The 15557-nt window shown below is 37.9% G+C and overlaps 1 long non-coding RNA gene across 1 annotated transcript in view; it reads left to right on the top strand.

The window, feature by feature from the left end:
- Positions 1 to 15557, top strand: part of LOC128792508 (uncharacterized) — a 323910-nt gene that overhangs the window by 267378 nt on the left and 40975 nt on the right. The gene's annotated exons all lie outside the window — the stretch shown is intronic.

Below are 15557 nucleotides of genomic sequence, written 5' to 3'. Positions count from 1 at the left end.
GTAAAGATTGTTTTTAATAATGCATTGAAAGTTTCAGAAAAATCAAACAAAAGTGAGCTGAAAGAAATTGCACTAGCAGAAAAACCTTCAAAGCAAACCCAATGAGATAGAAAAAAACCATTGTGACTTAGATTTCTGAGAATATTTTTTATTTGCAATTGACTTAAGGTTTGATGCTTAAAAAAATGAGCTGAGTAACGTGAAGAGAAAATGAAACTTTGCTTGTAGTCAAAGCAAAAAAATTCACATGAATTCAGGACTCTTATCAGCACGGGAGATGTTTCAGAACAGGCTGTTTAGGTAAACAGCTGTCACATTTATATCAATATCTGTAAGGAAGCGTGACGTAATGGTTGATTCTAAAGTGTTTGCAGTCAGTGTTTCTGCTTAAGTGAATTTCATTAGTAGACAGTGCTCAGGATGCTGTGCCAAGCATTCGAGCTGTGCAGCGCAGCCCTCCCAGCACCGCTCCCAGGCAGGATGCAGTGCGTTTCACCGGGTGTTCCACGCCCCACAGAGTGCTGGAGAGTCGCTTTTGGAACTGCTTGCTTGTGCATTTTCTCTGCATGGGGAGGATGCCTGTAAGAGCAGGCAAATGGAACATATTTCCTTCTCACAGCTGTGTTTGGAGTTGTTTGGATGTGAATCAGAGCATGCCGAGTTGCTGGGATTTCAGTTTTAGTTTTTCCAGCTCTGATTGTAAGCTCATGATTTTAATTAACTACTTCTCTTTTCCTCATAATTAATTCTTTCTTTTGCTTTTATGATCCCTCAGTCTCATCCTCTATTTTTGGTTTCCTGTAATGCATATATCATTGTATTTTCAGCCTGCATACGCAGTTTGTAATTTTGGTGCTAGTCCAAACCCTCAATTAGGTAAGCCATATGTTTAGAAGAGCAGTTTCAGAGCACAACACATCAAGAAATCAGAGCTCAGAACTAACGTTCAGCTGACACAGTGGTTGCTGCCTACCTTCCCTGGTCTGAATTTAGTCAGGTGCAGAGCATTTGGGGTACTTGATAACCTGCTCTTTGCAGTCCAAAAACTTTAACCTCTCACACTGGTAAAACTGGGCACTGAGCCAATAAGTATTTAGTGTTATGGAAATTGCTGTGTTTCTGTTGCTATCCTGAGCCACTGCTGTTTGCAGTCTCCACTTTTCCATAATGCTTTATGGTAATATTAAACCAGGAGAGTGAATAAAGACCTGGCTTTAGCCCATAAGAAAGCCAAGTGTCTCTGTCGGGGATGTGCAGCTGTGGGAGGTAATGCAGGTCTGGATTCTAGGAAGAATTTAATGCTTTGTTACTGATTGGTGTGGTGGGCTGAAGGCAGCTCATACTACCTAAGGAGAACTTTATTTTCCCAGTGACCTCCAGATCTGAAAAGTGGAATTAATCCATTGCTGCTTCTGTGTGAATAAAGTACAATAATGATCAACTGCACATATGCTAAAAGCTGTTCAGTGACCTGCACCCGCTTGAGTAACATTCCATCAGGTTTAGTTTCTCTCAAAAAAAAAAGGAGTAAAGAAAAATTGGGTTCCTCAATGAAAATATTGAGATAACAGGAGATTTGTTAAATCTCACAGTTATATAATTGCAGTTCTGGCATAAAGGCACACAGAAGTGCAAGAATCAGCTCTCTGGGGATACCAGTGAAGTAATTTTTAAATTAAAGGGTACTTGATTAGCATTCTTAAATAGACAAAGGGGATCAATAAAGGCTATACAAAATATTACAGGACATTTAATTAATAAGGAAGTTAAGAGATCGTTAAAGGATCGTTGGTGAATTGAAGTACAGCAGAAAACCTCAGGAAAAGGAACAGAAGTGGACTCCCTCAAGAGGCAACACTCTTAATTTGCTCCCTGGAGTATTGTGGCTGATAATTGCTCTGGGAAATTTCTGAATTATGACAAGAACAAAAAATTAATTTCATTACAAATATTTTTCTAATTTTTTTTCCAGTTTTGTAATAAAGGACTTCAGCTACTCTTGGCTAGACTATGGTAAATTTATGAGAGATTAAGATGATTGTACAGTGTTTGCTATGGTTATGCATCTGCTTCTCTAGAAAATGTCACTAAAGGAATGGGGTAAAAGAAAACTTGGGCAGTCTAAAGCCCACAGCATTCTTGGAAATCTTATGGAGGGGAAAATGGGTGTGAAGGGCAATATTTATCTGCAAAGATTATTTTGGGAAGTAGTGTCATGAAGTGCCTGGACATAGAAGTATTCTTGTATTATTTGTCAGTTTTATATCGGGTATTAGGAGAAATATCTTCCCCTGAAGGGTGATGTAGCACTGGAACAGGTTTTCCCAGGAAGAGGTTTGGTCACCACTCCTAGAGGCTTTTCCAAGAGGTTCAGGTGTGGCACTTGGGAACAAGGTTCAGTGGTAGCTTGGCTGTGTGTTGGATGTAGCTTGGGTGTGATGGATAAGCCCTTGCCTTTTGCCCAGGCCTCTGGCAGCAGGCAGGAGCTTTATTGAGGCAGGCAGCACCCCAAAGCCCACTCTTGTTCCCAAGTTCTTTAATAATGCCTGATTTGTTCTGTTACAGAATGAATTATTTATGTAATAGAAGAAAAACTAACAGACATAAGTCTTAAACGAATACTACACAGGAATAAGGACAAAAAGAACCTACTAGTGAACAAATGCAGCACTGGCTTAAAGATACCTATTAATGTTACAGCTAGCAAAGAAATCACAAACAGGATTCAGTGTATCATACCATCCAGTGGTTGGTGGGGCACACATTGAGATCCTTTCCCTCAGTCCCCAGGGAAGTAACACAGAATCTGTGTCAAAACTCTGGGAGAAATCTCAAACTCTTGTAAGGGTGTAAGAGGCTTCTGTCTCTGTGATAACTCGTGTGTCTTTTATAGTTTGTAAATCAGTGTCTCTCAGGTAAGAATATTTTGTTTCTCTTCCCACATCTGCTCCCCAGACTAAGATGTTAATTCTGAGCCCTTTTGGCACCAGAGACGCCCCCTTGCTGGTCCTTTCAGCCCAGGTTATCTCTTTTTGCACCAGCTGTCTGTGGTAGAGAGGAGTGGGGGGATAGACATCCTGCCACACTGAGCTGGCTTAGCAGCTGGAGGTTGAACTCAATGATCTTAAGGGACTTTACAAGCCAAGTGATTCTGTAATTTCTGCAGGGTCACAGTCACTGAGTCAGCCCAGGATTTGTATTACTTTTTGTAATTTGTCTTCTGGAGAATATCCTGCACTTGGCTTGCAATCTGCATGAATATGACATTTATGATTGGAGATTCATGAAAGAGGTGTGAGGTTCTTCCCAGTACAACTGGATGGAGAAGGTTATACATGATCTTCTTTGTCTAAACATGTAAGTTTTATTTTCCCAGGGAGAGGGGGGGAAAAAGGTTAAAAAGAAGAAATTTTCTCAAAGTTCAGCTCATATGAGCAAGCCAGAAGAGCTAGAAAGGCAGGAGGTTAACTTATTTATCACATAGAACATTTCATATTAACAGTCTTTACATCGCTGTAAATTAGGAGCTATAAATGATCTATCAAATGATTTATTTTCAGAAACAATATTTTATATGTCTGTTATAATTTGTACCTCTTTTAACCTCATTAAAATCCAAGGAGATCTATTTTTTATGGCCAAGGGAATCGTGAAGGACAAAGTAGTGTCTGTCATTTAAATATAGGAAAGCAAAAGAGTTCTGCAAGTCATTTCTACTGGGAGATATAATTGGTGTGCAGTAAGTCTCATGAATTACCATTGTTATGAGAACTAAAGGACATTGGATCAGCTAATTAGGACTTTACAAAAGTCTCTCACATAGCATCCCCAAAAATTAATTGGAAAAATATCTACATGATAATGTTATGCCAGTGTATTCACTTAGTGTATTCTGATTATTTCCTTCGTTTCATTTGTTTCACCTTTTCTTTTTGCTTTCTCAGCAAAACTGACAATTTCCATTTATTCACACACATATTGCTGTAGGCATGTCTGCTGTATTTGAGAAGGGTATATTTTATTGCTGAATTTAGCAAATGTTAACTTTTATTTTGAAATTATATCCACTGTCAGACGGGGATTATCATTAAGTCACCTACTTCCTGTTCTGGTTCCATTAAAAATGTTTTTTAGCATTAAACATATATATGCTAAGGAACTGTATTTTCATTTTGTTTTTCTATCTGATCACATTATTGAAATTAAACCTTGAAAGTGCTCCCATAGAATTCAAACTTTGATATGTCTTCTATTTCCTTCATAAAGAACCTACTAATGATAAAAATTAAGCTGCAAGACAGTTAAAATTTGCTAAGTGAGTCCAGTAACACTTATGCATCACATAAGCACTTAAAAGCAAGATAATCTGCCACATGAGACATTTTTCTTATCAGGTGTCTGGGTGGCTGCTTAAAGCACAGTGATGTTAACTTCAGCTTGCATTTTGCTGTAGTTTATATCATTTTAATACAAATATGTGATATTTGTGGGTTTTTCGGTTTTTTGGGGTTTTTTTTTGGTAAATGTACTGGTTAGGAAAAGTCAAAAATACCACTCGTGGGTTTTTGTGGAGAAAAAATAGTTTATAACTTTTTTTCAAGAAATTATATATGCAGTAATCAGAGTGTCTCATTTTAAGTAGGGGACAAATAATATCCTGAAAATTCCATTTAATGCTTAACACCATGTCACTGTGTGCTTATGCAGTTTTTTAGATTATTTTTTGGATGAGTTTTTTGCTGTCAATATAGCCTGTGATGAATAATGAAAGATCAATACTGTATGGCTAAATTTCATAGGTATTTTAAGAATTATGCATTTAAATGTTGGAATATCAGGTTTGTGGTTTTCATGTGGACAGTGAAGGATTTAAGATGTAATTTCTCATCTCCTTGCTTTTAAGCATACATATTTTGTAAATTTTGTTGTCTAAAACTATTGTCACTAAACAGCTTTTACTGATTTTTAAAGTGATTTTTTGTTTAATTTTTTTTTTCAAAATTCTATGGCATTTTATTAGATTTTGTAGGTTTGAGTTTTTAGTGGGTTTTGGCTTTTGTTGTGGTTTTTTGTTTGTGTGGTTGTTTGTTTGTGTGTTGTGTGTCTTTGGATTTGGAGATTAGATAAACATCTATTAATTAAACTTGTGATGACTGATCAGGAGAGTATCTAAACATATTTAAATTCATGAAGAAGAAAGAGAACAAGAAAGGATTTACTTTATCTGTAGGAAATACCCAACTTTTTTGATCTTAAAGGAGGGAACATATTTTAAATCTTAGTTTTGTAAATCAATTTGTGTTGACATTGTGACACATGCTTGATGTGTTATCATTTTAAAACCCTCTAAAGACAAAGTTCCTGCAGAACTTAATGGTTTTCTGTCCACTAGGTAAGATTAGAATTTTGAAGACCTTTGGAAATAGGGAGCAGATCTCATAATGTTTTAAGGCTCCTTTGAAAACTCAGTGCTGAATATATACCCAGAGTAAAAATGAATATTTTGAGGGTTGGGTTTTTTCTAAACTTTTGATGTTGATCTGGTTTTCCCTGATGGTCCTTACCTGTCCCGAGTCTCAAATCTATTTTCCTGCTGTTGTCCACAAAGGTATCAAGTAATCCCCAGTGTGCACTCTAGGTTTGAAGAAATCTGTGAACAAGTTAAATTTTACAGCCTCCAAGAAAAGCTTTAGGGTAAGGCAGATAGTGCAGGATTCGGGTGGCAGTTCCTGAGACAGGAGCTCTTGAAACAAATGGGAGAAGCTGATGGGAGCAATCAAATGGAAGTGTGTACAGAGTGCTCTGCTCTGACCTGTTGTCATCAGCACCTTCCTAAAAGAGCTCTAGCTCGTTAACTTTTATGTCAATTGTAACAGAGAATTCTTGGCTGGCTTGCAGGCTGGGAGGTGCCTCGGGATTGTCCTCCCTGGGTGACCCTGGACCACGATGGAGCTGCTGGAAGGCTCAGTGGGATGGGTGAGAGAAGGCAGGGAAGAAGGGAGCTCTCAGTGTGAGGGGCAGCAAAGGAGCAGAGAAACCCCGACGCATCTCAGATGTAGCTGAAGAACCATCCTCGTTCCTGGGTCCTTGGACACACTGCAGGGTCTGCAGTGCCAGGGTCAGAGCAGGAAATCTGAAGGGAGGGTCCTGTTCTGTGCTGGCAACATGCTGAGGGTAAGTCTTCCCACTTTTGTTTCATTTTCTCTAGTTCGTAGGTCGTGCCTCTAGTCTGTCATGATGGAACTGAAGCTTTAGATTTTCAGCTTTGGTGGATCTGATGTCTGTAAGGAAAAAAGTAAAGGCACAGGTATATCAAGGCTGGGGGTTGCTGAAGGGTGCCTCAGAGAGACTTTGTCCCACATTTGAAGTCGTCTGTGTGACAGTCTGGCAGATAGGGAGGACTGGAAGCTCTCTTTCTTTGCATAGCTCTGCATATCAGCTAACTGAAATGTTTGAAAATTGATTGTGTCCACATGGAAAATATTTGAATTCACTTAAAACTTCCAGTAGCTTTATTCAGTAATTGAGGTTTAGTCTTTCTGGAATATTTGTTTAGTATCAAGCCCAGGTTCCAATTCTTTATAGAGCTATAACTGGAGAAAACAATCTGGAGTCCTGAACTGTAGTCAAATTTTGTCCATGTGACAGACAATCATATGACTTCTGCCATTCCTTTCAGTATCTGTGACAAATTAACTGAGCTGCAAAATAATTTTGTCAATCTGTGAGGAGGAAAATAGGTCTACAGCTATTTTTAAAAGTTTGTGTGAGTAAATTGACTAAATCAGTTTTAGGATATAAATGGATTCTAAGCATTTGCACAACAGATTAAAATGTACTTTTGCTGTCAAACATTCTGGTGATTACCGAGAAGGAAATAAATGTCACTATGACTGATTCAGAATAAGCTCTTTGCAAGACAATAAAGAAGCAAGAATTGCTTTTTAAAAGTAAGTTGCTCAGTTTCCTGCTACAATATTCTTCTGTTAATGCCAAAGCAAAGTTACTAGGTATTGCCACACAAACTTTTATCTTGTCAAACTGTTTAAGTTAGATCACCTTGTAAAATCAACTATTATTCTATTAGTTGTGCCTGCCTACTCCAAAATGAGTCACCTTTCAGAGAACAGTGTTTTCAGCAACTCCTTTTCTGTCACCAGGCAGATTCTGTGTTACAGCATGCTGATGCAGTCTGTGGAGAAAAGTTGTGGTTAGAATGAAGAACACTCTTTTTCTCTATTTTGCAACTTCAACAATTTCATGGAAAAATCTCCATTTCTTCTAGAGTGACATTTTCATAGTCTCTGAAAAGATGGAGAATTCACTGTTGAATTTTAACTGGAAAGAAGGGCCATTTGTAAATCACCATTTTCATCCCTCCTTCCATCAGAACTAAGTTCCTGGAATACTCATAAGACTTGTATTGTATTAGGGTGACTAGCAGCATAGAGGAGCAACACATGTCTTTGATTATGCAATAAATAAGAATTTCAGTTGTGTTTAGTGCATATGAAAGGTCTTATCAGCTGTATACTAAACAAATTAACTTTCTTTTGATGTAGTCCCAATAGCCTTTATTACGACTCCAGAACAGTTCTTGTCACTTGCCAGTTGCTTTACCATTATGTTTAAAGAATATTTTCAGGTGATTAAGCAATCTAATTAGCAATCTACTTGCTCATATATTTTATTATTTTATAACTGGATTCATCTTCTTGCAAAGTGACCTAGAGTTGGTTTTTCCTTCTTCCCTTGAAGAAAGGCTTTACTTGGTACTGTTTTCAATGTGTAGATTTACAGAATCAATCTCAGGGTGTTAAACTGTGACCTCAGTCCAAGAGTAGAGTCATGTACTTAATTTTAACTGTGTAAGTACATTTTGAGACTTCAGTGGCAATGAATAGTTGTCTAAAGCATGCAATTGGGAATAATTGATACGGTGTGGTGTAGGGTTTAAGTCTGAGTCAGAAGCACATAAATATTATGGGCCTTGAATAAGCAGAAGTTAATTTAACAAAAAGCCGTAGTAGAGAAATTGATTTTGGGGTGTACTTTATTGATATGTTAAAGTTGATATCAGGGAACCTTACAAATTATAAGGACTAATGTAGTCCAGACACGTAGTGTGGATGAGTTTGGTAAGTAGGAGAAAGAAAAGAAAAAACCAGAAAAATACACCCTCGCTATTAAGTCCATTAAGCAGACTTATTGCCCACAGCTTTCTCACTGGCTCCTTTATTCCAGTTTATTTATTTATTTGCCATTTATCTCCCAGCCTGTGCTGTGGGATTAGTGTCTCTTTCAAATACAGGTTTACAGGCCAGGCTCTGTTCTGTCTCTTTGAGCATTCTCTGCACTTGGACCTTTCATTCCAAGCTGTTGACTTTGTATTCCAGAGAACACTTTTTCCTTTAGATGCAGAGCTTTGCTTTGAATGTTCTTGCTAAACATTGGTCTGTCCCTTTGCACCAGACTTCTGTCTCAGCCCTTTGCCAGGTCTTGCTGTAGCCAGTGTCCCACTCTGTGACAGTGTGGCCCCGAGTCAAGGTGCAAGCCTGTCCTTGTCCCAACACTGTTGTCATGAAAACAACAGTGACACCCCAAATTTTCTTTGGGTGTTGCTTCTCAGTCCTTATTAGGCCATTGGTTCTAACATTCCTTTCTGTTGTTTTAAAAGTTAAAACCACTGAAGGCATTTCTTGGAGTCCAGCATTCCTGCCTTCCCTTTGAGAGGCAGTTATTTGTTAAGAATCATCCGTGCATTTGATTTTGCACAGGACAAAAGGACTCAATGATCATTTTGTTTAATGGTTGAAGAAATACAAAGCATGGCAGCCTCTGAGACCTAAGAAAAGCCCTGTATCAGAGAAACCTGCTGGTTTTCAATTGCTGAGTTGCGGGTGTAAAACTTCCTTTTGTTTGCTGGTTTTGACATGCCCAAAGGCTTGGGCACTGCTGGAGAAGCCATTGGTATGTTCTGAGGTGCCAGCAGCTTATGCAAGGCACTGTAATGCAATGGATGGGGTTTTTTGCTATCTCATTTATAAAAGGGTTCCTGTATGTTTCTGTGCAATGCATGCAGGCTGCCCCTGTTCACAGAATGCTCTAAGAAATCCCAACGTTGGCTCTCCTGGGAGTACACTGCTCTGTCACTTGGTGTCAGCTCAGGAGCCATCGTGTGCACTTGTGACAATTTCATCTGTAATGCTTCACTCGGCAGGAAGCCTTGCTGGGCCACGTTGATTCCCCTGCATGTCACCTTGTCATCTTAGAGTACCACATCATAATGTAGCTCTCCACGTTCTTTTCCCCTGACAGCAGCTGAAAGTGCCTTTCATCTGGAACATGACTTCTGCAGCACAAATGGCCATCTTAGTAAACAAAACAATCTGCGTTTCCTGCAACACCTACTTTGTTTCCTACTGATTTAAAAATTATTTTGTGACTTGACTGGGAGAAATATCCTGAGTAACACTTACCAGTGAAAGGTTTAAATAGTTTCTGCTGGAGAACCATATTTTAAGTAAATTCATCAGTTTACATTTGACAGTGCTAAAGCAGTCTTGCTCAGTAATACAAGATATTATGCACTGCTTGCAAAACAAAACACGGGTTCTCTAAAGTTTGGAAGCATCTCCATGTCTTTGTAGAGCCTATGGAATGTGCTTCTGGACCCCAAAAGAGAAGAACAGTGAAGACTAATCTGAGTTGTTCTCAATCCCAAATATGTTAATATGTGATATTTTGGGGCTGGATTCTTTTGGTTTGTGTTTTTTTTAATCCTTTTTTGTGTGTGTGTCAACAAGTCAAGATGCCAGTGCATAATTTCAAGTAATACTTAACAGATGGTCATGATCTTTTAAATTGCTTGAGGCTGGAACATCATAGTATTCTTATATATGGATTAGTATCTAGGGAGAAAGGAGGCTCATTTGGTCAGGAAATGCATCTTCAGATAAAATCAAATTACACTTAACTTGGTTGCTTGAATGCCAGTAACATGAAACAAAAGACAACAATAATAAATAGATTTTTTTAATGCACATATTTTTGGTGGAGAAAGGAGAAGGTGACAGTCTTGGAATTTTTTCATTTGCAGGGTTTCTTTAGCTCAATGGAAAGTAAAATGAAATATGATTTTAAGACAATCTTTGTACTTGTAAAATATTTATTCAAGATGATCAGACAGAAAGTGCTCGTCGAGATACGCAGTTTTTAGGAGAAACGTCCTGTATGACGTTTGTATAAAGAGGAGTAGTGAAGTAGATTTTTTTTGCCTTTCATTAATAAATAAATGTAAATCCATAAATAAATGAAAATCCCAGGTAGCAATAACCCTCTTTATTAACTACCCTTCTCTGTCCTAGATACAGGCTCTAGGAAGGCAATTTTTGTAATTTCCCAGCTAACAATTAGGGTACAGTGAGAGGAAAAAGCAGTAGCTTCTCCTCTCTCCCCTGCTGTAATGGGAAAGAAATCACTGAGTGTTTTCCTCTCTCATATGTGAATCTACTGAGACACAGAAGATAATGAACGACACAATGACAATAGACTTTTTCAAGGATTAGTTAAAATCTCATGGAGATTCTTTGAGTTGAACACCAAATTCTCACACATTACAGCCTGATTGACCAAACAGACCATAATAACCTTGACTGTTACCCTGGATTGTTCCAATCAGATCTTCAAATCCCTGCATACTCCTGATACAGATGTGATTTATTGAATGCCTAAATAGTGTTGCAGATTTACAAGACAGGCTGTATTAGAGCTAATTGTGATATTATAGAAACATTATTTTTTAAGATTGGTAAATAATAATTTCCTATGTAATTTAATGACTGACTATGGTATGGAAAAAGCCAATGTCCCCTGCATATAAAACTTGAAACAAAACCTGGGGAAATGAAAGGAGCTTTTCTTGACTTCTGTGGGCCTTCATGTTCTTCCTTTTCACTCTGAAACAATATACAGAACATTCTGGGTGCAGTTATTTCACAAAACAAACCATGCACAAGCCATTGCCTGCTCAGCCTTGGGCACGGTTGGGTTTCTTAAGAGGTGACTGCTATGATGAGCAGAGTCATCCCTTCCCCAGAGTTCAGAGAGAAAGCAGCCTGGTAGAGCACATGCTTTCCTCAAATACACATGTAATGAACCCTGAAGGAGGAAGAAAATATAAGCAGATATTCAATGGTTAGGTATGCCCATAACAGAGCACCAATTTTGTCAGATTGTACGGTAGTTTCATTCCCTGCATTGCTGTGTACTTGACATTGAGAGGAGATAAAACATCATTTACTTGTTGCCTCAGGCAAACTCATCTAAGCACCATATCAGGTAAATATTCAGTACAATATTGCTGTTCATGTGTTTAAAGTGTGATGGAATACATTCACCCCTCAGTGTTCCCGTGTGACAAAGTCAACTCAACCTTTTCTATGAAGCTGATGATGCACTGCAAGCATCCATTTCAACAAGTGAGAATTATGATATAAAGTATTTTCCCATACTGTTGAGGCATTTCATTTAATATTTACCTATATTCAGTGTATAGATTTTCCTTGATTGTGCCCAGGAGAGGGAAAATATTTTCACAGTAACTAATGGTCTCTGGTTTTTGTAATTCTAGTCAAATTGATATTTTCTTCAGACTGAAGTAACAAGAAGGATAGGTATTGACAATAGATTCTGGAAAGCAGGACTATGAAAAAGGCAGAAATATGAAGAGAAATAGCAGCACTGATCAAATGAGATCAGCTGTTTCTTTCAGTTTTAATCAGAGCTAGATCCTAGGGAGTCATGAAAAATGTTCTGTTAAGAATATTGGACTTGCCCGAGAATACTCAGCAAAACTGGGAGGCAGATGAACTGGTTTGGTTGGGGAAATAAGCCCTCTGAAGCTCTGGAATTAGTGGGGGAGATGGAATCTTGTGAACATTGGGGTAAATCTGAGAATATTAATAATTTTATGGTTAGAAAATAGTTTTCTAATTATAGCTTTTGTCGAGGTTAGGACATGTTTCCCTGGTAATGGAAAACATGGTTGCAACCAAAAGGGTAGTTTTCACTTTCTTAACTCCTGTTGAAATGCTCAACCTCAATTTTCTCAATATCTCTGCACAGAAGATGACAAACCAATATAAGGTTACACAGTCACCTTGAAGTTTGCTGCTCCTAACGTTCTTAGCTTCTCAACTTTCCTTTGGGCTTTACCATTTAGATCACCAGATACATTAGCCTGCTCTCTTCCTTCTTCTGCCATAGCAGTTTCTGGCCTAATTAAACAAAAGATTAATGAGGGGATAGCTGTTCTAGCTATCTGAGGCCCAAATTAAGCAGCATCCAGTTTGAAGGCAACAACTGAAAAGCTGAATTAGATTTAACAAAGATGCAGAGAGTTAAAAGTGCTGTGCCTTTGTTCCTGACCAAGCTTGACTGCTGATTAAATATTGCAGTCCCTACCCCAGGAAGCTCTGAGCCAGGCTAGAATGAAGAAAAGCAGCCAGAACTTGAGAGCTGTGCTTCACAAATGGGAGGTGCTGGTTTGTAATCCAAGGATGAATCCGTGAGAGAGATTCCAGGTCAGCTTCAGCCCAGGAAGGCGCTTTTGGCAGGCGAGGGATGCTCTCTGACTGACCCCCTGGGACGTGGCTGCTGCCATGCACTGAGGAGCCCCGGGGGTTTCCTGCCTGGTGAAAGGATCCTTTGAAGGGAGGTGTCCATTTAGGGGTCATTTAGGCAAGGGACTCTAGGAAAGGAGGGTTCTCTTTCCTCCTTGCAGTATCCAGCGTGTTTTTCACTGTGGCTTAGTGAGGTGCAAGAAAGCAATATAGAAACTAAGGTGAAGATGCATCTTTCTCTAGCTTACACTGATTAATGCTTTTAAATGGTGAAAAGACGAGTAAGTGAGGGGAATCAACTGATAAAAATTGAAGGACAAAAGTATTTAGTGGTATTTCTAGGGTAAGGGCAAGGGTGTCAGCAATGTCATGAAGTCATTGAAAAAAAGTTGCTGTTTGTAACATCAGGGTGTGGGGAAACATGTAAACGTGTAAAATACTGTAAACATGTAAAACTCCAGAATATGATCAGAACCATTAGATTGATAATTCATTTTTTATTCACCCAAGAAAATTCATTTCTCTTTTGCAAGGGAAAGCAAGACTTATGCGTATTGGAAAAACACTAGGGATTATTGAAGTAATGAGAAAAAAAATCCTCCTTTTAATCAGAAAATCCCTGTTCCTCTAAGAAAAATCCTTAATGCTGCACAGACCATAATACCTTATCTCTCTTATCTGCAGGGCTGGCTTAGATGGAACTTTTTGTGGTCATTGCCAGAAAAAGGTCTTCCAATACATCTTTATATTAAATTTAGTATGCCTCAGATAAATTAGCATACAACCAGCTCTGATTCACCCTGTCTTTCCCAACCTGCCTGATTTTTGTGGCTAATTAGATCAACTTCCTGTTGCTCCTTCTACTGCTCAGCTTAGGGGTTGTATCTTTTGGTCTTTTAAATAATTAATTTTCTTCAAAAGGTGAACTGTGACTCCAAGGCCCAAAACTCAGGGATTGTTCATACCTTGCAGGAGTAGATTTAAAGACCCATGGACCCTGAATCGAGCTAGAGTACAATGAGATCTAAATGAAAAAAAGCAGAAGGGAAATAAACTAAAAAACTTTGAAATGGCATATACTAATTTGATAACAGTAAATGTCATTTCTAAAGATGTGCTTGCAGCAGCATGAGGAAGATGTATTTCAAAGAGAAGTGGCTACTTTGTGTTTGGATTTTTTTCAAAATTAGTATTACTATTAACTTCAAAAGTACTTTTGGTATATTGAGGATATTTTTGCTATGAAAACAAATATATATATATATTGAGGAAATATGTGATAATACTGTGTCTTGAAAACTTTCATCTCTAACAGCATAAAGCTCAGGAAAGTTATACCTAATCAGCTTTTAGATTTTGTTTGTAGATGTGGTTTGAATAAGTTCTCATCTTTTTAATAGAAGCAAACCTTAACAAATATGAAAGGAGAAAAAGGACTTTCTTTTCTTGCATTTTAGTTTTGTGAGCCAGTGGTTGAAATGCATTTGTGATCTACAGCTTTTGCTGTGGTGGGAAATATTTTATGTGAAATGCAAAACACAGAAGTATCGTTATTTTGAAGCTCTCTCAGTGCAGTTCTTAAAGAAGAACCATGGAGTCATAAAGATTTCCTTTACATCAAGGTCACTACAGCTGTGCGAAGGGAAACTTTAGAGGGTCTGTTGACACTGGGAACCTGCTAAGGATGTCGTCCAGGGCAATGAGAAAAATTGATTTGAATGCTAAAAGGCAATGAAAGAGAACTAGGATGTGAGGAGCAAAGGATTAAATAGAGAAGGAATGCTTTACAATTGAACTTACAGTAAAAAATAGAGCAGGAACAGGAGATGCATAGAGGATGGTGATGAAAGTAGGGTGAGTGAGATTCTTTGTCAGGATAAAGCAGAAAAAGCAAGTGTATTTTTGGAGCCTAGAGTCTTTTTGGAGTCAAGACAGAAGGAAAATTATGATTTTGAGGGCTTTGGATAATCAGCAGCCGATGGCAATTTTAGTTGGTTGGCTTTGAAATTTAAAGCTGGAAGAAAATTCCTGTGTTGCTCAGTTGTAAATCCTTGTATCTTAGGCAACAATTTAATGTCATTCATTTTCTAATCTGTCTTCAGACACGTTCAGTCATTCTATTCCAAAAAGAGACTGCTAGAATTTCATTTTTCTCGTGGCTTCAAATTGTGTAATATTCAAAGTAAATATACTCCTGACAGGTACACCCATTTTGTAGCTAAGTTGAAGTCAGTTGATGTGCCACAGTGTATTTCAACTGAATGCCTCAGGAGGAAGAGAGCAAGGCAAATAAAAGGATATATTGACGGGAAAAGTGGCAGTTTAACTGCAAGGAAAAAAAATGAGAAGGGTATGTTTGCTTTTAATATCTGAAAACCAAGTTTGTAATTTACCTGTTTTAATATTCTTGGGATTCTTTTGGCCTTATTTAATGTTTCAGGATTTCAGAAAGGCAACTTTCAGAGCATTAGATCCTGAAAGAAGGAAGGTCCTGTACTTAGGTTTGGTTCATAAATCTCTGATAGAGAAATATTCTTCAAATGACTAGGAACAAAAAAAGAGTTGGAATTAGGGGTTTGGGTTTTTTTTTTCTCCTCAGAAAATAACAATAACTAATGCTGAAAAATACTGATTTCTTGAATAGTTTCTATGTAAATCTGGTAGAGTAATGGAAAGATTTTTATTTTATTTTCCTGTATTGCAAATTCTTTACGTTCCTTGTGATTTTAAAATTCCAGGTTATTCCTGAGAAGCAAATGACAAGGTCTTAATGAACAAAGAGCATCTGTGACCCAGAAATGAGGCTAGCAAAGAATCTCTAAAATAATCTTGCTTTAAATTATTCATTGTACAGTGAATATTTTACTAATATTTTCTTAATATGTGAGTATTCAGTATGTTATTCCTGGTTTCTATTAATATATTCATTAATTC

Source organism: Vidua chalybeata, chromosome 9, assembly GCF_026979565.1.
Source record: "Vidua chalybeata isolate OUT-0048 chromosome 9, bVidCha1 merged haplotype, whole genome shotgun sequence".
Lineage (NCBI taxonomy): Eukaryota > Metazoa > Chordata > Aves > Passeriformes > Viduidae > Vidua > Vidua chalybeata.
Note: the sequence above shows the minus strand (reverse complement) of the source record. Positions and strands in the feature narration are given on the sequence as shown.